Raw genomic sequence first — 23572 nt, forward strand, 5'->3', positions numbered from 1 at the left:
GCCACTCTCGGTGCCCGGGGGAGGACACAGGGCCACTCTCGGTGCCCGGGGGACGGACACAGGGCCACCCTCGCTGCCCGGGGGATGGACACAGGGCCACTCTCGCTGCCCGGGGAGGGACACAGGGCCACCCTCGCTGCCCGGGGGATGGACACAGGGCCACTCTCGGTGCCCGGGGGTGGACACAGGGCCATGCTCACTGCCGGGGGATGGACACAGGCGACTCTCGCTGCCCACGGCCGCCCCGGCTCCAGCCTCCCCCCGCTTCCCAGCGCGGACCGCGGGCAGCCGGGGCCGTGCCCGAGCTGCGGGCGCGCCCCCGCCCCCGGCGCGCCCCCGCCCCCGGCCGGGCGCGCTCACGTGACCGCTCCCGAGAAGTGGGTGAAAGGTCGCGCCGCCGCGGCCCCGCCCCGCGCCGCCCGCGCGTCCCCGGCCGCTCCAGGCCTTTCCACGCGCGCCGGGAAGGCGCTGCCAAACAAAAGTTCCCAGAGAAAAGGACCGCAAGCAATGAAAGAAGCCAAGCGCGTCTCTCAGCGAGCAGGGGGAAAAGGGGGTGCTCGGCTCGGGCAGCTGAGCGATTTCTAGTCCGGTTCTCAGCGCGCAGTTGTTCAAGGTTACGCTTTTCTTGAATAAGGAATAGTGATTTCTTCCTGGAAGAGGCTCTTCAACGAGGGCTGGAACAGCGTAAAATTTTAAAAAGCACTCAGATCAACTTAACTTTCAAACTAAATCACGGCTGTGCCAGAGCCCGATAGCTATGTAACCATGTGAAGTTAGATTTCCTAGGCTAACAAAGATGGGCACAGCAGCGCCTGGGCTATTGTAAAGCGGCGATCACTAGCTTATATCCGTATGCTCACGAGAGGAAAAGAACCTGCTAGTTACTAGCAGGAAGCCCACAACACTTGTTTTAAGTAGAACCCAGTCCTGATGGTCAGAAAACGCATAAAGGACTTAGCAGATCTGGAAACGGAACACGCCAGACACTCGGGAAAACCAAATGACACAGGAACGAAAGGCATTCCATCTCCATTTTCAGTACAATCAAGCCACTGCCCTACACACACGTGAAAAGGAAACGAGCAGTTTTCTGTGCTGAAATTCCCCTTTAGACTGCAGATTGTCCTCCAAATGCTGACAAACTGCCAGGTTGAGAGGAAGAATGAGGCGTTTGTCTCGGTCCTGCTCTGCGCTTTTCTCTTTCCAAAAAAAGGTGCTTCCTGTTACAGTTTCATCAGCACTACTACACATCCATTACAACTGCAGCACAGCCCAAGTAATATTTTAGGTTCGGTTTTCTGTTTTAAACCACAGCACACAGCGCACAGACCAAAGATGTGGGATTATGAGGCGAGAAAATGTAATTCCGCGATGCTGAAAGAATTTTGATCTACCTTTTTACAAGAAGTCTAATTAGCATTGTCATGCAGTAAACCTGTCACACCTCGAACAAGATATTACATTTCCTGCGCTTGTAGTTCCAGCAGTTTGTAGTGACTGCGGTTTTTATAGGCTTCACACACACGCACATATAGATTAGTGTCTCTCTCTCTCTCTCTCTGTCTCTCACACACACAATAAATTCATTTCCGCATTTGAAAACCCACCACCGATGCCACGCCGCGTACACACTTCCACAGATGTGAAACTCCTCCCGGTTACGCCACAAGCCCACGAAGCTGCGGGTCACCAGTGTCACCTTTGTTTCGGCGGCGGCACAGATTCGGCCAATCTGCCGGTGTACCTGTGTCACACCGCTCCCCTGCCCCCATCCCCGCCCTTATCTGCAGCGCTAAGGCGCTAGCCCTCAAATCGGCCAAATCGCGATGCCAAGGACACCGCGCCTTTCCGGGACTCGCCAGCACCGCGCCCACCACCCTTCCCTGCCATGCCACCCTCTTCTCCAGCAGGGACGAGCCCCGCTCAGCAAACAGCGCCCGGCGCGCTCGCACGAGCAGCGCGGAACTTCGCGCTCGACCTCGTGGAAACAGTAATTAGGCTAAAACCGGACCAAGCGAGCCCGTCCGCCCGCCCGCGATGCTGCCCTTCCTCAGCCCCAAGGAAGGCGGACGGCGGCGCGCTGCGGGAGCGTCCCGGCCGCAGGGGGAGGGGAGCGGCAGCCCGCGGTGAATCAGCCGGACACGGCGGGCACACGGCCGCCGCCGCCCCCTGCCCGAGCCCGGAGCCCGGAGCCCGGAGCCCGGGCCGCTCACCTGCAGAGACCGGCGGTGAGCGGGCCCCGTGCCGCGGCGGCCGCTCGGGAAGCAGCGATGGGACAGCGGCCGCTCCCCTGCACGCCCCGCGGAGGCGGAGCGGAGATGGGCGGGGAGGTGCCGGGCAGGGGTGGCCTGGGCTGGGCTGGGCTGGGCTGGGCGGTCGGCGGGGAGCCGGGATGCAGGAAGCCAGAGCCGCGGGGAATCGTGACCGTGGGGGTGGCGGTCCCGGGGTGGCGGTCCCGGGGTGGCGACGGGAACCGGCAAATACGGTCCCTGTGGCCTCGCAGCCGTCCGCGGGAAAGGAGCTTCGGGGACTGCGAGGAGAGGATCCGGGGCCGTGAACGAGGCGGGGACAAACGTGCTCCCTGGAGGAGGATTGCGCGTGGGGCACCTGTTCGGTGGTGAAGGGACTGCCAAAGAACGCTGAGATTCGAACCCCCCGGCCCCTCTGTGAGCCCAAGGCAATGGCTCTGCTGGGAGCTTTTCTTCTGGCGAGAATGGGGTCAGATCTTAGAGCAAGTGCGGTTGGGAGTGTGAAGGAGCTTCCAAGCGAAGGCGCAGGACAGCAGCAGCTCTCCCTCCCGCTTCGTTTTGCTGGGGAGCCCTGGCTGGAGGGGCTTTCATTTGAGTTTTCTCTGTTGAGCCTGGGTTCTGACTGGCGCCAGGCATTAGATGAGCGATATCCTTACAAGGGAGCGCAAGGGCAGAGCCCCGGTGAGCGCCAGCAAGAGCTTTCAGTCCTGGCCCCTTCCGTGTGGGAGCCCCAGCACGGAGCCAAGATAGCCCCCACCCCCCCGGGAAGGACCAGAAAACCCACTCTGCTCAAGCAAATTTGAGGGAAGGAAGTATATTCAGTACATCTCAGTAAAAGTGACTACATTCTTCTAAAAACGCAAGATCACGGAAGTCATTAGAATGCAACGGTGCCAATCTCAGGGCAGAATGGCAGTCAGTTTGAAAATGACTGGTTTTTGAATTTGTAATGAACTTATCACTTCCAAGAGCTTTGATTTCAGCGTGGTAACAGCTGGAAGAATTCTCTGCCCCGAAAGGCCTGTCTGCTTGCAGTGGTGTCAGTATGGAGCCTCTCTTTCGAACTGCTCAGAGTTGGGATTCCTACATTTTTCCTTTGTGGGCACAGCCACCCAACCATGCAGTCCTTCCTGTTACAATTTTCAGGATGTGGCTGAAAGCTTCCCAATACACAAACGGGATTAAATCCAGAAGCATGGACACTACAGACTAAATCTTTCCCTTACACTGAAGATCATGTAGCAACAATGAAAAGAAAACCCCACTTCTGGTCAGAATTTTCCCTTCTAGTGTTGTATGCCTAATGATGCAATTATAATGCATTATTCTTTCAGAAGGAAACCTAAAGCCTAGTAAAAAAGCAAGATGAGGAGAAGGAAAGCAGAGGCATTTAGATCTATTAATATCAGCAGGGGGAGAAAGAAAACAAAAGAATAAATCATCAGCTACAGCCATCAGCGGCACACATACCTACATATGTCTGACTAGGATAGGAATAGTGGATAGCAAGGTAAGGCTGACAGTTACAAGAAGGTAATTGGGTGGGAAAAACAATCTATGTGGTTTTCATTAGGCACAACTTAAAATGTCTTCTTAGGCATTTATTTATTATATCTTGCAGACGCATTTACTATCAAGATATTTATATAGAAAGAAAAGAACAAAAAAGAACAAATCTGCCTTCGTTCATTCTGTCCGTACCAGTATACATCTCTGGTCCTTCTTTTCATTTACACATGAAATCAGGAAAATATCAGTCAGCTGAGAATATATGTTGATGTTAGTTATTTTGTCCTCCAAATAATTGTGTAAGCTGTCCTGAATTAGGAAGCATCAAGACAGGGTGCTTGCTAAAACATGATTAAGCCCCTTGCAGATAACCCTAGTAAAGACATGAAAATTATTGCTTTATGTAAAGCTGTGCAACTTAGCTAAACCTGACTTGGCTCTGTTTTGCTGGCAAGTGTAAACATCACAGATAATCCTGCCAGTAATTGCCACTGGTCCTGACACTGACATCTAGGTCAGGCTCTATTCACCCATTAACCCACAGAAGGCAGTTTGGTACTTCTGTAAGAAAAACCTAATCAGAACATTTTGTACCTTTTATTGTGGCAGTATGCACTGCTGAAATGCTCTATCTCCTCTGGTAACTGTGTTTCTTCAGCTAAGAAGGTGATAAGATACGAGGTGATTCTGACACCCATGGCTGCAACTGCAATTTTCTGCATGCCTGCAGCATGGCCTGTGTTTCTGTAGCAACCTTGCACTGCTCAGCAAAGTTAACTCAATTTTTTCCCTTTAATTGGCCTATTTTTAATTTCTAAAAAAATTATGACTATCATCAGCACAGACCCCATGTGCTTGGTTCTGTGACACTTCTTTTAATTAAAGAATTAATCCATGTAATCCAAAGAAATCAAAATAATCAATGACAGGTCATGACAATTTGTGTCTTGTCTGACTGAAATAATATCAGTTTACCACAATGGTTATGTAGTTCTTTACCTAAATATTCAAGACTTTCTGGTTTCTGTACATGCAACATGACTTCTTTGTAGCAGCTTTTCTTACTCAGTGGTACCTACCTTTCATTCATTTTACTTTTGCCTATTTTTAAGGCATAGCAAACTATTATGCTCTAAGCCTGGATCTGGTCTGGAAGCATGGTTATCTCCAGTGCAATTTTGTGTTTCTCTGTTTCGGTGTATTTTTTAAAAAGTATTTCATTTACTCAACTTGCTTATGTCAAGCAGTTTAATATAGATAACAGAATCAGTCTGCTCATTTGAACTGAATTATTCAACACCTTCAGAGCACGAATTTATTGTGTACACTATCAGTTTCTTGAGCAGATATTTTTCCAATTTGCTTGCTAGTGAAAATACCACTGCAGTTTCATTTTAACAGGGTCAAGACCACCTTGTCTGTTTTTCTTTTCCTTTCATGTTATCTGCCGTGGCATCTGAAAATGAGGATGTCCGTAGCTGAATGTAAACACAGGTAAGTCAATGTTCCATAGCCACTCGATAGCCTGAGTGGCAACACAGGTGGTAGAAAATGAAATGAAGAACAGCTCAAAAATGTAACTTTGTAACTTTGCATAGAAAGATACGTGAATGCATGTTGGTATGCCAGGAGCCAAGGGTGAGGGCAAAGCAGACAGGACCCTCCCTGACAAGGGCATTTTCCCATGGCATTGAACAGGATGAGCAGGACAGGTCCTCTGGCAGCAAACTGGGTCGAACAGATCATTAGACGAGTCTTCGGCAATGGGGCAAGTCCAAGGCTGTCAAGGTGGAAAACTGCCAGGTGCAAGTCAGCTGCAGAAAGGCACAGAGCATGAGTCTGTGTGCTTAAAAACTGCTCCCAAGCTAAGCAGGGAGCCCCACTGGGACCCTGCAGAGCAGATTCTCCCAACAGCTCATTTGAAAAACAGACACCTGCACCCTTTTCTAAGGAGGCCCAGAGGTCTGGCAACCAAAAGCCTGGGAGAGGTGAAGGGAGAATGTCCTCAGGGCCCTGACAATGAACACATATACATGTGCGCAGTCTCACTAAATGGCCACATTTACCTTTTGTGAGATGATGCAGGAAAATTATTAATTTATTTGTTCTCCAAATAATTGTGCAAATTGGAAGAACTGCCGACTCCCTGGAGGGCAGAGAGTTTGACAAATTAGACATTGACAAATTAGAGAGATGGTCAATCAATCTCCAGCTGTATGAAGTTTAACAACATGGATTCTGAACTTGGGACAGGGCAACCCTGGTTGTGTGTATAGATTAGGAAATGAGAGGCTGCAGAGCAGCACTGTAGAAAGGTCCCTGAGGGTCCTGGACTATGGGAAGCTGGATCTGAGCCAGCAGTGCCCTGGCAGCCAGGAGGGCCAACCCTGTCCTGGGGGGCACCAGGCCCAGCATCACCAGCCAGGCAAGGGAGGGGATTGTCTCACTCTGCTCTGAGCTGGGGCAGCCTCACCTCCAGTGCTGGGGGCAGCTTTGGGTGCCAGAATATAAAAATGACAGAAAGCTATTAGAGAGTGTCCAAAGGAGGGCCATGAGGATGGTGAAGGATCTGGTGGGAAAGCCCTGTGAGGAGCAGCTGAGGTCACTTGGTCTGTTCAGCCTGGAGAAGAGGGGACTGAGGGGGAGACCTCACTGCAGTCTCCAATTTCCTTGTGAGGGGAAGAGGAGGGGCAGGCAGTGATATCTTCACTCTCATGACTGGTAACAGGACTCGAGGAAACGGCATTAAGCTGAAGTGGGGTAAGTTTATGTTAGGAATTTGGAAAAGGTTTTTCACCCAGAGGTGTTTGGGCACTGGAACAGGCTCCCCAGGGAAGTGGTCAGAGCACCGAGCCTGACAGAATTCAAGATGTGTTTGGACAATGCTCTCAGGTATGTTGTGGGATTCTTGGGCTCTCCTGTACAGGACCAAGAGTTGGATTTGATGATCCTAATGAGTCTCTTTCAACTCAGCATATATGGTGCTTCTATACAAAATCCAGTGGTTTTGGTCTTTACAAAATCCAGTATCCAGAAGGAACAAGATGTTTTGTCAGGATCAAAACGTTGCAAAACTGTGTAGTGCACATTACTGACCAGTGACAATAATTTAGTGATTCCATATACCACAAATACTGCCCATGCCTTGCCACATCCTCCTTCTCTTACATGTTCCAGACCAATCCTGTCTCCCAAGCCCTCACTGGTATGAATCAACCATCTCATCCACTGTTCTACGGAGTAACACCAAGCTCTGCCAGCACAGTAATGTCTCAGACTTTGAGCTGGCTTAGTCTCTCTCCATTCTTAAATACTTTGTCATGAAGATGCAGTAGCAATTCAACAGATCTTTAAGCAGAACAGAGTGTCTTGCCGTGTCTTGCACTGCTTTTTTTAACCAGAACTAACCTCACTGTACTAAGTTGTCAACAGGGTTATCAGACTACCCTGTGATAGTCAGATCTGGCATAGAACATATGGTGTGCATCTGTGACTGCAACAGAAAGATGTTTTGGGAAAATAAATATGCCCTTCTTCTCCTAACCAGGACCCTTTTTAGAACACTTTTAGTTTATTCATTTTCTTAAGTGAGACAGGCATCTTGTTTTTAAGGAATGGCAAAATGATCACTCAAAACATGTCACAACTTTTGACGGGAGTTTAAATCCACATAAAAAAAGTGTACAGTGGTCTGTCAAACTAAACAGACTCTGCAATCTGTCTGCAAAGTTCAAGTGCCTTTTAACCACTAAGCAACACATTATTGCTTTAGAAGTTAAATCCTCTTTAACAATTCTCCATGGCCATGGTTATGTCCCCAGTCTCTGGTATTACTATGTTGAACAGCTGAGATAATCTCACCTATTGTAACAATACCTCCAAGGAGATGACTGGGGAATCATGTGAACACAAGTGCTAACCAATCATTGGGAAGTGGGCAAGTATAGGTCTAATACACTATTGACCAAAATGTCCATAAGCAAAGCAGGTACCTAAGTTTTTTAAGGAAAGTTTAAATTTTTAATTAGCTAACCATGAGTAGACCCCACTTGGATTTCCTAAAAGTGCCTGAGCATCTTTGGCAGAAGAGTGCAAAAGAAATTAAGTGACATCTGCATACTCAATGTTCCAAGCAATTCACTGTCTCTCCATGTTATATTTAATACATATTTCATTTCTCTCCTTCTGATGTTTCAGTTCTTATCTGTTTCTTTGTGTATTTATGGCTTCTGACTTTGTCCTTCACAGTCACATTAAGTGAGGAATACAGATCTTCTGACACCATCCTGGATGGGAGAAGATGGATGACATCCCAGGTCTAAAGGGCATTACATACATGCCTCATACCATGTGCCTAAGGTTATGTTAATAGTAGCAAAATGGAGCCTGGCCAAGGCTTGAAAAGAAAGTATGTAGTTGGAAGTTTTCTATGGTAAGGGAACAAGTCAAAAATACAATACTAAAGGTTACTGTATATTAGAAAAGCCACAGTGAATGTTGCAACCTAATGTTGGTTGTGTTTGTGACACTCCCTGAACTCTGCAAACCTTTGAGAAAGAAAACTCTGTGGCCTGAAAATACGCATCATCATTTCTAGCAAAGACTAGAGGTGTATTTAGAGATTATTTTGAGCAGTTTGGTTTTCAGATTGGTGGATCTGGGATCTGACAGATGCTTTTGGAAAGACACTATGTCTATGTCTATGTTATGTCCAGTCATAAAATATTATTTAAAAGAATCTATTGTCAATAGAAAATTTGTAGTGCAGACTAATAGTCACTCTGAAAATGATGGCATAGTTTTCCTTATCAGTTTCAAATGCCAGCCAAAGCTGGAAGCGTTTGCATTGCAGAACTTTTGTGCTCATGGGAACACAGATACTTTATGTACTATTTTCTTCTTTTGGATGGAAGCAGAACTGTTTGTTACCCACCTAGATCTGCAAGGACAATAATATTAATTATTTTTGACTATTTGTTTGGTATCTGGTCTACCAATTATTGTAGTTCTCATATTGGTTTCAGAGGTTGAAGTAGATTGAACTGTGGTTCAGAGATGAAACTTTAAATGAAGGAAGTGAGTTCAATCCCTTGCTACTCTAATTTACAGTCAGAGTATCAGCTGACTTCCTCCTTTAGTTCAAGTTAAGCAGTGGACATGGGACATGGGAAGGCTGCACAAAACCCTATCTATGCAGGTGGGGAATAAGGAGGAGAAATGCACAGGATAATACTACATGCTGAGCGGATTAAAAGATTTGAAGTGGACTAAAAGATTTTTCCTCTTTCCTCATAGTTTTGATGAAATAAAGCCTCCAAGCCTTACAACACTCACTAGGACTACTGTTGGTTACGTAGTGTTGTTGTGTCACTGTAGCCCAGTGTTTCCCTTCAAACCTCATCATTCATCTCTGCCCGCCTGACTGAAGCACATCCACACATCTTCCTTACTAAGTTTCCTTCTCTCTCAGATATGCCTTCTTTAGTGTGGAGTAGAGCAGCGTGAGGACATACTCTTCCATCCTGCTTAGAGCTTTCTGATTTTTTGTCTCTATATTTCAGAATACCTCTCAGAAAATACAGGAAATTTGAATCACGCCAATTCTGACCCTATCCAGCTTCTCTTGGCATCTAGTATCAGAGCTATTTCCAAACTAATCCAGATAAATTATCTGGTACTGAACACCATGGTCACAGCAATCAAACTAAGATCCACAGTACTACTGTTTAAAAAGACTGTTCCTCAACCACTCTTTCAGGAAAGGTAAAAGTGTTCTAACTTCAGTCCTGAAAGAGGGCTCATTTTCATTATAATGCCCATCCTAATGTAAAAACTCTCTGTGCTATAGTTTCTCTCAGATCACACCAGTAATTCCAACAAATAAGCTGCAATACGAGCTCAATTCCTTAGGCTTTGTTTCAAATGTATAATGCGTAACCAACAGATCTCAAGGCCCTGTAGATCTGCAGTGTAAGCAAGTCTCATCTTCAGTCAAAGCTGAGTGTACACATATGATTAAAATCCACCTTTGTACCTTTTCTGTTGAATTTCCTTATCTTTTTATATTTGCAGCCATAATAAAACATAATTTATTCGTGATGTGTTTCCTTTAGCTTCTATAGTACTACCAACTCAAGCAAAGCAGAGTGCTGAATGGGTAAGAAGAGGGAAAAAATCCTTCAGAAATTGGGACAGAACATTAGAAAGCATTCCTCCTCTTCTGTTGTGTTCTGTTGCCTTTGATGTCCTTGATGACGTGTTGAAACCTCTTACATCCTTACCAGGAAGAAATGTGTGGCTTCCAAACCAGGATCTTGGTTACCACTCATGAATGTTTAACTTAGAAACCCAAATCTTCCTTACATCTGCCATGGAATATCTGACTCAAGCAAGATGGGTTTTTACATTTCTTCCCCTTGTCAGAAACTGACAGGAACACCAACGAAGTCAAAATTGTTTAAAGGTGAAGAATTGGTTCAAGAGTTATTTTGGGTGTTGGGTTTTTTTGCTCTATAGTTGTCTATAGTTTTTAATACAGTTTTTCAGTTTTTATTTATTAGCCCTGCTAGAGCAATTCCCAGAGCAAACAATTGGTCATATTGGTCTTCCTTCCTCACTTAACAGACAAAATGTATTGCCTTTATATTTTTGTAATTTAGTATTTCCAGAGAACACTGATGTATTTACATATATGAAAAGCAAAGCAAGTCTGGGAAAGGTGTTTTGTGTTGGGTACAGAAGTAGTGAATTTTGTGGTACACTTCACCTAAATGTGTGCAGGTGAAAAGTTGGCTCGATGGGTAAACAGCTAAGAAGTGCATCATAATATTTTCCAATTTCTGGAGAAATTGAGTTATTTAGTCACGTTTAATGACCCTGTGTTTATCAAACCATCCCAATGAGTAAAAATAAAAAACTGTTCCAGAAAGCAAACTGTTTGACTAAACTATTTACCAAAATTAAGTTCAGGTCATAGCAAGATGGACAACAGAAAGTAAACCAAGTGCACAAGTCCTTTACTTCTATTTGGCTGGTCTGTGGAGTGACCCTAAGCATCCAGTGGACTTTGTTCATGTTTGTGACTGAACAGTTCTAGTCCTTGTAATTCTGCTCAGTTCTGTGGTGGTACACAAAGCACAATTTCTTCCTACATGCATCTAAAACACGTGTTGTAACCGCATAAAGAGCTTAGAACAGATAAGTGAAAGTGACTGGAAGCACAGATCATTAACATGTTTCACAAGCAAGTTTTTCAGGACGTAAACAATTACAATATGCTTGACTCTGTGGGCTATTTACAAACCTGAAGGCAGGTCAGCTTCCTAGGTAATCCATGTCTGCCAGGCTACTGGTCAAAATACTGTCAAGCCATGGAGTGACTATTGCAAATCCCTGTGCTTTCCCTGCTGGAGCTTCACACTCTCTTTGTGTGTGAGAACAAGCCTAGTTTGCATTTGTGCCTGGAAAGCTAATTAATTCAGCAATCACATAGATGAACTGCTGGATGACCGGAATAACATCTGTAATTTACGGTCAAAGGGAAAAAGGCTAAGATAAAAAAAGGCACGGGTATGTGGAATTATTAAAAGCAAAGGCTGAGAAGTTTGTTGTTTTCTGTATAGAAGGCAATATAAAAGAAAATCAACTGGTCAGAGAAGGGACATCTGTTGTGTCTCTCCTTCAAAGACTGTACTTTTTTAATGACTTAAAATAAAAAATAGTGGAGAAAATGAGTGTTGTGAAACATCACAGAATGCAAGGAAAGAGTGCATTCTACCAAAGCTCATGAAAATAATAAGGTAGTATTCCTCAAGATATCTTATGCAGGTCTAGTATTTGTAACAAAGCGAGTATGACTCTGCCAGTGATGGATTTTGTGTGGCTTCTAGGAAGAAAATATAATTTGAATCATGAATTTGATGCAGGCAGATTTTGGTTTCAGAAATAATTGCATGAAAATTGCTTTGGAAATGATGCAAGGGGGGAAGTTACATTCTCTAGAATGAAAGAATTTTAAAAAGGCCCATGTCCCTAAATGTACTTATCTTCATGAATCCTGAATTTAATTCAATATTTCAAAGTGATCCTCACTTTGAAAACTTAGTGAAAACTGTGTCACACTAGGTCTTTAGAGTGCAGGTATCAATGCATATGTTATTGAACAAGCACTTTGTATGACATGTTCAGTAGAAAATAGGTCATACTGCCGTCATGTGGCTGTTGCTAAAAGTAATAATAAATAAGGACCTCTGAAAGTGTATGCTTCAGGGTTTAATGCAACATAGCTGCCAGGAAGAGGGGCTCACACAACACAGACTGTATATTTTTCTCATTGTGAAACTTTTCTTCTTGCTGCCCTTCGAGCAGCTGCTTTCAAGTAGGACTTGACTAGATGACCCACTGACCTTACATTGTCTTACCTTTACCTTTTCCTGGACTCTTTCTATATTTGAGGAGGTATTTTAGCTCATGTTTGGAGACAAGAAGGAAATGATGAATTAATTTTTTTGTCCTATCATTTTGACTCATCTTTTGTTATTTCATCATTTTCTCAGTAACATAGGACTACCTGCACGGAGGCCAATATTCTTCTTAAATCCCGGAACGAGATGTGTTTAAATAGTTTTGGATTATTGCATTTAAGAAATTAGCTAAACTCAGACTTACTCCGGTTTCTTACTTTTTCAGAGTGTACTTCTACAAAGGCCCTTGAAAGCCAAAGGGGTTTGCTTGTTTTTTCATTTTTATCTTGGTAAAAAGTCCTGCACAATGGTGGCCTCTCACAGATATCTGCAGTTCTCACCCCTCTCATGGGATTTGAGTTGGATATGGCTTCCAGAGATAGAGGTGTGCAGTTTTGCTGCATGTCTTGTGATAGTGTACAAACAGCATGAATATTGATGCAAATATGATTAGGCTTTTTGGAGATACCAGCTAGCTTCCCTCACCCCCTTTTATCACTAGCTTTTTCTGGAGGGGATTCTGGCTATATGCATTACTTTTCAGAAGAAATAATAATAATAACAACAACAACAACAATGCTGCAACAGAGATGAGGTTGGAAAAATCTCAATTTTTTTCACAGGGTGCACACCTTCATAATTTTTCTCTAGTACCTGGTGATTACATTGATAGCAGTGAGCTCATGACTGACCTTTCACTTTGTACCTGCAGCCTTCCAGTGAAAATGTCTCCTGTCAGTGTCATGAGATTCCAGCATTGCATGAAAGGCTATTAGCCACCAAAGTTGTCCTTACTTGGAGTCTCATGTGTAGGATGCTGTCACTTGCCATACTCCTTCCCAAGCATGTTAAATAATGGATATTACAGCATGTGCAGCCACACATGTGTTATGCATATGTCACTGAGGCTGTAGGGTAAATATCAGATACAATATATACCTGACTTTACTGGGAAAATTCAGACATGTTCTCCATTCCTGCCTCTCCCTCACATGGATTCTTGCAGCAGTCAAGAGACAGTAGAGACCTTTGAATCATCCTTTAAAAACAAGTGGTGAGGACAAATAGAGGGAGTCTTTCTCAAACAGCTTGTCATTTCAAAAGAGGGCCACAGGCACAAAAACACTTGGCACCCTTGCCCAAAATGGACTCTTGAACTGGACAAGATACATGGTCTGAAGTTCAGCAACTTATTTATTTCTGTCTCTGTAAATACTGGTGCTAGGACACTATCACCTATGCTGGTGTTTACATTTCAGCCTGCTGACAGAAAAGGTGGACAAGTGTGGCTCAATCACATCTTGTTCAGCAAAATCTCACCACATACCAACCAGTCATGATGGAAGTGGCTTAACAACCAAGTGATCAAGTTGTTCACACAAATTAAAAGAAAAAGAAAATGAAGCTATGTGCTTAGCTGGGAAAATCACTAGAGAAAGCATCACTGCTGGTGCCACAGGTCTCAGGGGCAGTCCAAGGTGGTAGAGGTTTTTCTCATGGCCCCAGACCTTGGGCTGCAGTGGTTAATCAAGCCACTGTGTTTTCATGTACATGGGGAGGTTATGATTTATACCTCAGAAGGAGAAAGCACAGTTTATTCAGGGAGCTAAAGTAGGAAACCTCTCAGTTTAGAAAGGGAGGGTATGTAAAGCCCTGGTAAAGCCAAGGTGTTGCTTTTAGGCTGAGGAGCTGAGTTTAGTGAAAATGTGCCAACATCTAGGCACTTGCCCCAACCTGCCATCATGACAGAGTTTTTCTTACCTCATGGTGGCTCTCTGATATTTAATCCACTAAATCTGATCCCAGATCCTTCTGTGAACAGTGGCAACACATCCTCTTCCCTGCAGCTGGAAGATGCCCCACAGGCATTGCAATGACTCTACAGGGCTAGGACAGCAGCCCACATACTTCTCTTACACTTAAAAATTAATTCTTAGACACCTAAAATGAAGTGAAATGGATTCTTTCTCAAATAAGTAATGTTCATGGCCAGATACTGCCTGCCTGCTCCCGCTGATGACCACAGTGCAGTTAAATCTGTTTCTTCCAATGTGAGTGAAGTGTTATGCTGTTGGGGTTAGAGCTACAGATTTGGTCTCCTGACTATAATCTGCATTGTGTCTATATAGCAACTGAAATAATGAAACATTTAATTAGAAAAGGAAATGATTCATAACATCAGCTTTAAAGCAAAATAATTACCATAATGAAGCAAGAAAGTTGCAGTGACTCATTTTATCTTCATTTAAATGACAGGGCATCCCAAGAAATATCTGCAATTTGAGGGAGTCTCCTTTGAAATCCAGCCCAGTATACTTACTTCTCTTAGCAAGAGACACAGTGTGGGAATTCTTGGGAGCTTAGGGTGAACTTTCCACATGACACTCCATGAAAGACACTGACTTGCTGGGTGAAGAAACTCTGCTGTAGAAAGATTTACACCCACACTGCAAGATTGCTAACGTAGCCTGCTGAGATCCTGCCTCTGACAGCTGTCTTGACTATGCCAAGTAGCACATTCAAGCAGATCCATGCTCTTGTAGGCTACAGATCATAGTGCACACACAGCCTTAAGAATCATTTCATCATCAGAAACATTCCATCGAAATTGTTGATTGTACTTACCGCACCTGCATCCTGGTGACATTTAAAAAAGCTTAGTCCTGTCTGGCTCTTGGGGCAGGTCCTCTCCACTGTGGTGATGGGATCTTATCAAGGACAGAACCAAAATCAGTTGCAAATCCTCCATCTTCCCAAGAGAAGTCCACACTGTGAGGTGTTGAGTCCCTGGCTCCAGTCCAGCAAAGCATTCAAACAGTTTACACGTGCATTTTGTGTCAGTGTTCGTGTGCTTGGAGATGAACCTGCATTTTGATGGCTGCAGCAGAGGAGAACAAGTCCTTAACATGCTGGGTGATGCATGCATGGAGCATTAAAGCAAAACATGGTATTTGAACTTCTCACTTTTAAGATTTGCAGGCCTTCCATCTGAGTGACATCCGTGCTCAAACAACTACTTTTAGCAGTGATTTTCAGACTAAAGCCTCCTTTTAGGCTCTGCAAACTTAGAGAGTGGAACCTGGCCTTTAACTTATAAGATGACAAATCCCACTAACAGGAGTGACAAATAAGACAATTCAAAGAATGCGTATTTTTGGTGCATGTCTGGTATTTGAAATACCTTTCCCTGCTAGATGCCACCATTAGTTATTTTTCAGAAGTAATTTTCACCAATATACAGGGATAAGAAGAAAAACAGTGTGAAGTACAGAAAAAGCTGCTGTGAGACACACAGACTCAGCTCCAAAGGCAAAAAATGGTGCAAGAATAACATGTAACTGATGACTTATTAAACTGAGGTGTGTTTATGAACTACAGGAACTGGGTAGTTATCTACTTCCTGGAAGTACTTAAGTGTTGCCAGGAACATTTAATTCACTTTAACTGAATAAAGTCAACTATAACACAGAAAAATCCCGCAGGTTACAAACAAAGCCTGGCAAGCTTTAAAAGAGGGAAGAGCAAGACTGTGGCATATGCCACAAACCACTAGAGCCAGTCTCAAGCTGTTGTAATTTACTTGCTGCATGTCTGGTGTGTCTTCCCAAGCACCTATCTCCTGGCACTTTCTTTTCAACAGCCTTGTCTTAGGAAATGCTGAGTGTTGCTCTCCTTCTCTTTAGCCTTGCAGCTTATTAACTACACCACTGCCACTGTGGCTAAGCACTCTTCCTTCCAAAGGAAATAAACCATCAAATTATTTTACACTCCACAGAACCCACCTCCAAAATGAAAATCTTTCAAGTACTGCTTCCATACAAAAAGTGCCAGGACAGAAAGCTGCTGGCTTCTACCTTTCCCCCGTTGCCCATCCACAAATCCACTAGATGGGGATAAGCGGCTGAGTAACAAACTGAGTGCACCATGGCACAATTTAACCTACCACAACTGCAGCTCCAAAACTGAGCATGTCTGGTGACTGTTAACACACAAAAGATATCTGGAAGGAAAGCAGTTGCAGGCCTTTAATTTTGCATTGCAGCCCACAAACTGCACACCCAATGCTGTGTGCTTTCTTTTCCACCACAATATACCACGCTATTAGTTGCTTTCAGCAGATCACAGCACAAAACCTGAAAACATCCAGCATCTGCTACCAAAAAAAACCCCAACAAGCACCTGGAGAGAAAGCTGTTGCTAGCACTCCTTTCTCTGTAAAGCCTGTAAACTGCACTTCAGACACTGGGGCTATATGTGCTTTCTGTGCCTTGTACAGCTGCTTGTGATGTCCTTGCTGAACATAATAGCTGCTTGTGTATGAATGGAAATCCTGGGTTTGACAGGTGTTTGCAGTGTCGCTGGTGGCTCTGTTGTCATTGTGTGAGAGCAGGAAGCAGGGCTCTCCAGCTTTTGGTGATGGCTTTTGTGGCTGGGTAGATGACAGGAGGGAAGCAGGGTACTGGTGTGAATGGGGAGGAGTTATGCTGATGCCATATGTGGAGGAGAAGGAGTAAAAATAGCAAGATGTGCTGTGGTGTGTTGCAGAGGGGATGAACCAAAAGATGTGAAAATGTTAGTTCCTTCTCACCCTATATAACATTGGGGCAGGGATAGATAAAGAAGATGTGATTTATTATCCAAGTTAAATGCTCACATAGCTGAGAAATTCTGCATAGTTGCAGACCCCACAGGAAAAAGCATGGAAGGCTTGATCCTGTTAATGAATGGACCAGATCTTGGAGGAACCTGAGAATGACATCCTCGTCATGGTATTGAATGCTGCTTAAAGAGTGTCAATCTGAATTTAATACTTCTATATTCCCAGTAAAGAAGGCCCGTTCTGAAGAACATAGTCTGGTGCACGATTTAAGAGCAATAATCCAAATGAAAACCAAATAAATAATGGGCAAGTACTTATTTGACTGTTTTGGATTTAGAAGATACTTTCTTTTGAATTCTGGTGGATGAGCAGAAATCCAGCAATGGGAAGAAAGATGCACAGAGATGAAGAAACAGTTCTGCTCTGTTTGATAACATATTTGCAAAAGAACCAGAACAGTGATTTGACAATAACAACATAATTCCATGCCAATATGTGGATGAAAGAAGGTTGAGTGGCAGAAATACTGAGACATTCAAAAAAGACAAAAATTCTGCGGTTTGGTGGATAACTCTGTGTTGGGAGGAATGGGTTAAAGGTGAGGAATATTGTTAATAGCTCAAGTGACTGTACAGCTGGGAATAATCCTGGATAAAGCAGAGCGAGCAGCAGGCCAGTGAGGCTCTAGCATGGACAAGTTCAACAGTGCCTGTGTGTGCCTCTGCCTGGGTGTTGCTTTGGGGATACCCCAGTCAGCAAGACAGTGGAAACAGATTTACTCTTTTTAAGAGTTTTGACTCTGGGTTTGTGGTATTATGGTTGGCTGCCTGTGAATCACACACTTGGAAACAACAAATTCTCACAACCACTAGAAAATCAATCTGCCATGCAAATAATTCTAAAACCCCTGTAGGAGTGGCAAAAGAGGGAATAGCTGCAGGGGAACACTAGAAAACAGATTTCTCTGCGTGGTCAAAATGTTATAAAGATCTGCTAGCTCTGGTTGATACCTTCTCGGGATGTGCAGAAGCCTTCCATTGCTGCACCAGCTGAGCCAGAGAGGTTGTTAAAAATTTTAATAGAAGAAATAATTCTTAGATTTGTAATTCCAAAGGGTTTATCTTCAGACAATGGGCCACATTTCACTGAAGAGGTGGTTCAGGGATTGTCAAATTTCCTTTGGTTTAAGGGGCATTTGCACACCCCTTGGAGAAAACAATTTAATGAAAAAAGTAGAAAGGTTGAATCAGATTATCAAGACAAATTGTCATATTTTAGGTAGATGTATTATCTGTTGCTTTATTGAGAATCCAGATTACTCCATGTGCTAGAGAGGGAGTAAACCCCTCTGAAATTCTGTATGGCAGATTGCATCCAATTGATACTGCGGCGACAAAACGTGATCAAATGCATGTGAAGGATCATGATATGTCAAGAAATTATCTATTATCTCTCTCTTGGGTTTCTTCCTCTTTGCATGGTATCTCAACCAGTGGACTCTCCTTCGGATGCGGCTGTCCACAGCTTTCAATCAGGAGACACCGCTTATATCCAGACCTGGAATGATGAACAGCTGGTGGGAAAGAAAATGTTTAGCTCCAGCGTTGGTGATGCCGCTTATGGGCTGCAGTGGGAAACTGAAGGCCACTAACATCTTTCTATCCTGGCTTCTTTTGTGTGGGAGCACTTGCCTGACTTTTTCACGTTTGGAACTGCACTAGTGCTCGGTGAAAAAGCGTCAGGGCTCGTTTCGATTGTTATGCAGATGCATACCACCATCTAGTGGTGTTTTGGAATGGCATCGGGGGAAGGTGAACAGCCAGCTCTTGCTCATCTGCACTCTGCCGTTGCACCCTCTAAACTAGACTGTACCACCAAATCTGAGGCTATGCACTCTCCTTCCCAAAAAAATGTGCCATCTCTTATTTCCACTCTAGGAAAAGCCCAGCTTGCAACTGAAGAAGTCCAGCAACTGCTCCCAAAAAGTGGACAACTGCACACAAAAAGTGCCAGGAGAGAAAGCTGATACTCTCCTTCTTTCTCCAGGCAGTCTATAAGCTGCATTAGCAACTCTGGAGATATGTGCTTTGCTTCCCATCTAAATATACCATCACGTTATTTACTCTCAGCAGACTCCAGCTCAAAAATTGAAAACATCCAGAGACTGCTCACTTACAAAAGTTTCTAGGAAAGAAAGATGTTGCTAGCACCTTTTCCTTGTAGGCTGTCAACAGCAACACCAATAATGGAGGCTATGCACTTTCCTTCCCAACTTAATCATCACATGTGATCACTCTGGAGACACACCATCTCCAAGCCAGAAAACATCCAGCAATGGCTTCTACACAAAAGCCTGAAGGACAGAAGGCTGTTGCTGGACTTCACTCTGTCCTGCAGCCCATAAATTGCACCACAAACACTGTGGTTATGTGCTCTCCTTCCCACCTAAATCTACTGTTCAGAAACTTTCCTGTCTGACCACCCAGCAGCCACTCTGGCCATTGCGCTCCCAGCTCCAGATACTTCAAATGCTGGGATGAGGCCTCTTCACAAAGGGTGGCTCCAGTGATCCCATGGGTGCCCCTCCTGATTCCCTTCACTCACACAGTCAGAAAAGGTTTCATTACTGGATCAACCCCCCAGTTTCCCATAGCAGAGCCCCAGCCAACTGGGTCAAGCATTTGCTCTGGGCAGGGTGGGGGCACAGGGAGTGTGGATGGTGTGGGGCTGTTGGGGGTTTTACAAGTGGAGGTGGAAGGTCAGCAACAGCTTTCTGTCCTGTCATCTTTACTGTGACAGCAGCCACTGAACATCTACAGTTTTAGAGCTGGGCTCCAGAATGAGAGTATGAGGGTGGGAAGGAAGGCATATAATCCCAGTGTTGGTGGGACACTTCAGAAAATATCTCTAGAAACAGTGGACTTTCCCAGCCAACTAAATGTACAATGACACTCTCTAAAACACCACAAGCATAGATCCAAACTTGAAAACCTCCAGTGACTGCTCCTACACCAAATTTGCCAAAGTTGTTACTTTGCCTTCACTTCCCTTGCAGCCTATAAACTGCATGGCCAACACTGGGACTCTGTGCTTTCCTTCCCACCTAAATGCACTAGCACAATATTTACTCTCGTCAGAGCTCAGCTCCGAAATTGGTAGTGCCCAGGCACTGCCACCGTACAAAATTTGTCAGATCTTGGTGGCCTTTACATTCCTACTGTCCCTGTTCCACAGCACCACTAGATGGGGCAATGCACTTGCCTAGCAAACTAAATGTACTCTGGCGCCAAATCAAACCAAATGCAGCTCCAAAATGGAAAATGTCCAGTGACTGCTCCCCACAAAAAATGGTTCCAGGACAGAGAGCTGTTGCTGGCTCTAGGTCAGAACAGAAAGTGATCTGAGGGATGAAGAGTGAACAAAAGTGTACATGTGAAGAAGGGCACTCAGAGGACCATGGGGTACACAGGATGGCACTAGGTTCTTAAATTCACACAGAAAGGGATGCAAAAGGTAAGAGATGAACACATTATAGTGTCATTTCCTCCTGCCCCTCTATTCTCTCTACCTCTTTCCCCCCATATCCCGCTTACTTCTCTGAGTTTGGTAACATTTGGTCAGTAGAGATGAAGCCAGGATGTGATGCAGGTGTACAGTCAGTGAGAGCCACGCTGGCCATTGCCCACTAACCCTGTGTAATATGGTACCAGCCTAAAATGTTATTGCAGCAGCACTTAATTTGATAATTCCGGTTCTTAAACCAAATGCTTTCTGTAAAATACAACTGCTATTGCAGGCACGGCCATAGTCTTCTGATTTTCAGGAATGAGACTTTTAGGGCTAAACAGCAAAGGAACTCAACAATGAGCTGAGATTGTGTGGAATAACATGCTGCAAAGAAGCCCACTGGAAAGCAAGATCAGAGCCCTAAAAGCCACCTGTGGTTAGCCTGAAATTGTTGATGTATTCACAACTGTTGCTTTAATTTGTAGTGTATAAAAACCAGTGTCCATAAAAACTACCAAACAGCTGTGATGTTTTCAAAAAATACAATTAAATTTTTATATACCATGTTTCATTCTAACCAATTTACTTATTGTGAAGTTTAGGTAGGGAGCAGCTGAGAGCACTTACTGCACATTAATTGTTACTGGTATATGTAAAACTGTATGTCATAGACTGCTTTGAAGAATTAAAACTATGGTTGCATAGATGTGGGCAAAAGTTCTAGAGAAACTTTGCCACAAATAATAATTTGCATTTCAAAATTAATCTACTTCAGCAAATGTTTATACTCTTTCCAGAACTGCTTCTTCCAAATGCAAAGGTTACTTGAATCCACCTTCAAAAGGGTTAGTAGAAGAAAATTTAAACTTACATGCACAAGAAGTTGTAGAAACTGTAGAAAGTGAACTTGGATTTGAAGTGAATATTTACCCTGAAAATTCTTTCACATAAAAATTGTACTCATTCTGCCATGTAACAAAATTAATATCATGTGAGCAATTGCAACTCCCCAATACAGCACAAAGATGAATGATAAATAATTGCAGTGAAAGCTTTCTTGGCTCAAAAAACTAAATATACCACATATATGGATTGAAGAATGGTAGATGAGATTAATAGGCAAGGAATGTAGCTGCCTGATAAATAATTCAGAATAGAGTATTTTTAATTTGTTAACTTGGTTGACTGGAGGGATTAAATCTAGACAAATAGAGAGGATTGAATTGTTCATTTTGGATGACATACTGAATTCTAGCATATCTGAGAAACACAATGGTTTAGGGTACAATAGATCAAAAAACCTTTTTCTTATGAAATGAAAGAAAATTTCTGTGTTACTCCAAAGTATAGGAACCTCACTGGGAAATGTACCTAAACAATTTCTTTTAAAAAGCAGTGAAATTGGGCAGAATTTAATGGTTCCCAATGTAGTACCTCATGACCTATAGAAAAAACATGAAGAAAATAGCCACCCACCCAATCGTTCTCCCCAACTCCCAAGTTTTCAGGATAGTTTTAAAAGTTATGTCAGGACTTCCACTCTTTCATAACTTTCCTGACATATCTTTCATAACTATCCTGAAAACTTGGGAGCTGGGGAGACTATGTCAGTGTTTTAGGGTTTTTTAAACTTTTGGAGTATTTTTCTTACCCTTTGCATTGTGTCTGTGTGTCTCTGTTCTTATGAACCATGTGTTTTGTTTCTTTGCCCTGTGGTCCCTTGGCACTTAATTTTTCCATCATCCATATCACAGTTTCTCTTCCATTCTCTACAGTTAGATTAGTTCTCTTCTCATTCAGCTCCTTGTGCCTTGAAAACTACTCCTGCAGTCTTCCCTCACTTCTTTCCCTAACTAAAAATCATCTCTAATGCTGGAAATCAGATCTTCACAGGGCTGGAACTTGTTTACATTTTTAGGGCAGTATCAGCTTTTAAAGGAGTAATTACATTCATAAAATATAAGTAAATGCCTGCATATACAAACCTGCATTTGAGGAACTTAACTCATGTTGTGAGTGTAGCATAATAAACTGGGAAAAACTAGAATTAAGCCTGTTTGTGAAGATATGGTTTGGTCCACTGATTTTGTTGCAGTAAGGTCTGGCATTGCTGGACCACTGTCCCTCCTCACAGGCCTTATGTAATTCACGAGGTGGATATCCATGAGCTGTTGTAGTTTGTCTCCTGACAAGCGTCCAATCTTTCTACAGACTATAAAAAGTTAATTTTCTTAATGAGATCTTCTTCACAGCTCTGTGTCCTTTAATTCCCTTAATAACTTCCTTATCTCCTACATTTAATAATTGCCTTTGGAATGGCCTCTCTGACAGGATACATGAACACTGTGTGGAAGAAAGTGATGACGGTCAGTTCCACAGCAGAGCAGTGCCAACCTAAACACAGGGTTGTTTTGTTCTTCTGACAGTCTCTAGTCTTGCTCACCTCTCCCACCTGTCCTATTGACAGCAGTCTCAGTCACTGCACAGCCCTGCTGCAGTTTGATAAAGCTTACCCATAGATTTCCTTAGTGCTTTTGCCTCTGGTCTTCCCAGTCTGTCAATAACCCTGTTTCAGCTTCAGCCTGCCCCTCCCTGTTCACTGTGTACCCAGGCCACCCTCTACTACTCATTCTGCCTTGCCAGCCTCCACTCCCCACTGGGCAGTTCAAAGGTGGGTTGTGGACCAGTGAGGGATGGATAAATTCCAGCACATTGTGACTAAGCAGGTGCTCACTACTGGGAGCCTCTGGCAGTGTCAGCTCCCACGAGATCCTCCAGGACTTGCAAGCCTAAGCCTTTAATCCTTTTCCAGCAGTCATAAAACTCCACTTTGGTCAAATACTCCACCAAGCCAGAGAAGGCTTGAGCTGCTGAGGGATTTGAGCAGATAAAATGCTCCTCAGATTCTCATTGCTAGGGCATAGGGAAATGACCTTCTGAAATTCCCTGCTTAGTGGAAACTCTTTTGTTCAGATCACCACAATGGAGCTGGGTAGAATTGCCAAAGCTTGGCATGCACACTAATTGATCTTTGGCAGGAGTGAATAGCAGGAAAGGCTATCTGCAGCAGCAATTGCACTTCTATTTCACTTACACTGAACTAACAATTGCTTAGTTTTTGAAATCTCAAGCCCATTTAAACAAAAATAAATCTTTCAAGACAACGTTGAAAATAGTAAATTAAAAGTGTTTTCATTCAAGTGCATCATTAAACATGCTACTAATGAGGTCGATTATCAGTGCAA

The 23572-nt window shown here is 43.8% G+C and overlaps 1 protein-coding gene and 1 long non-coding RNA gene across 4 annotated transcripts in view; both read right to left on the minus strand.

Moving 5' to 3' along the window:
- Window positions 1-2555, minus strand: part of CPT1A (carnitine palmitoyltransferase 1A) — a 39390-nt gene extending 36835 nt beyond the window's left edge. Inside the window, exon 1 of one of the 2 annotated variants that reach the window (XM_086894042.1) lies at window positions 2214-2555. The gene's annotated coding sequence lies outside the window, so the exon portion shown is untranslated. Of the gene's footprint in view, window positions 1-1607; window positions 2171-2213 lie in introns of those variants that run through there. The other variant, XM_086894043.1, reaches the window with a different exon arrangement.
- A 10256-nt stretch (window positions 2556-12811) lies between these two features.
- The window catches only part of LOC111930120 (uncharacterized), a 46919-nt gene continuing 36158 nt past the window's right edge, over window positions 12812-23572 (minus strand). Inside the window, exon 5 of one of the 2 annotated variants that reach the window (XR_015288304.1) lies at window positions 12812-15098. This is a non-coding gene — a long non-coding RNA (uncharacterized LOC111930120). The remainder of the gene's footprint in view (window positions 15099-23572) is intronic. The other variant, XR_015288302.1, reaches the window with a different exon arrangement.

This window comes from Cyanistes caeruleus, chromosome 6 (assembly GCF_971803275.1).
Source record: "Cyanistes caeruleus chromosome 6, bCyaCae1.hap1.1, whole genome shotgun sequence".
Classification (NCBI taxonomy): Eukaryota; Metazoa; Chordata; class Aves; order Passeriformes; family Paridae; genus Cyanistes; species Cyanistes caeruleus.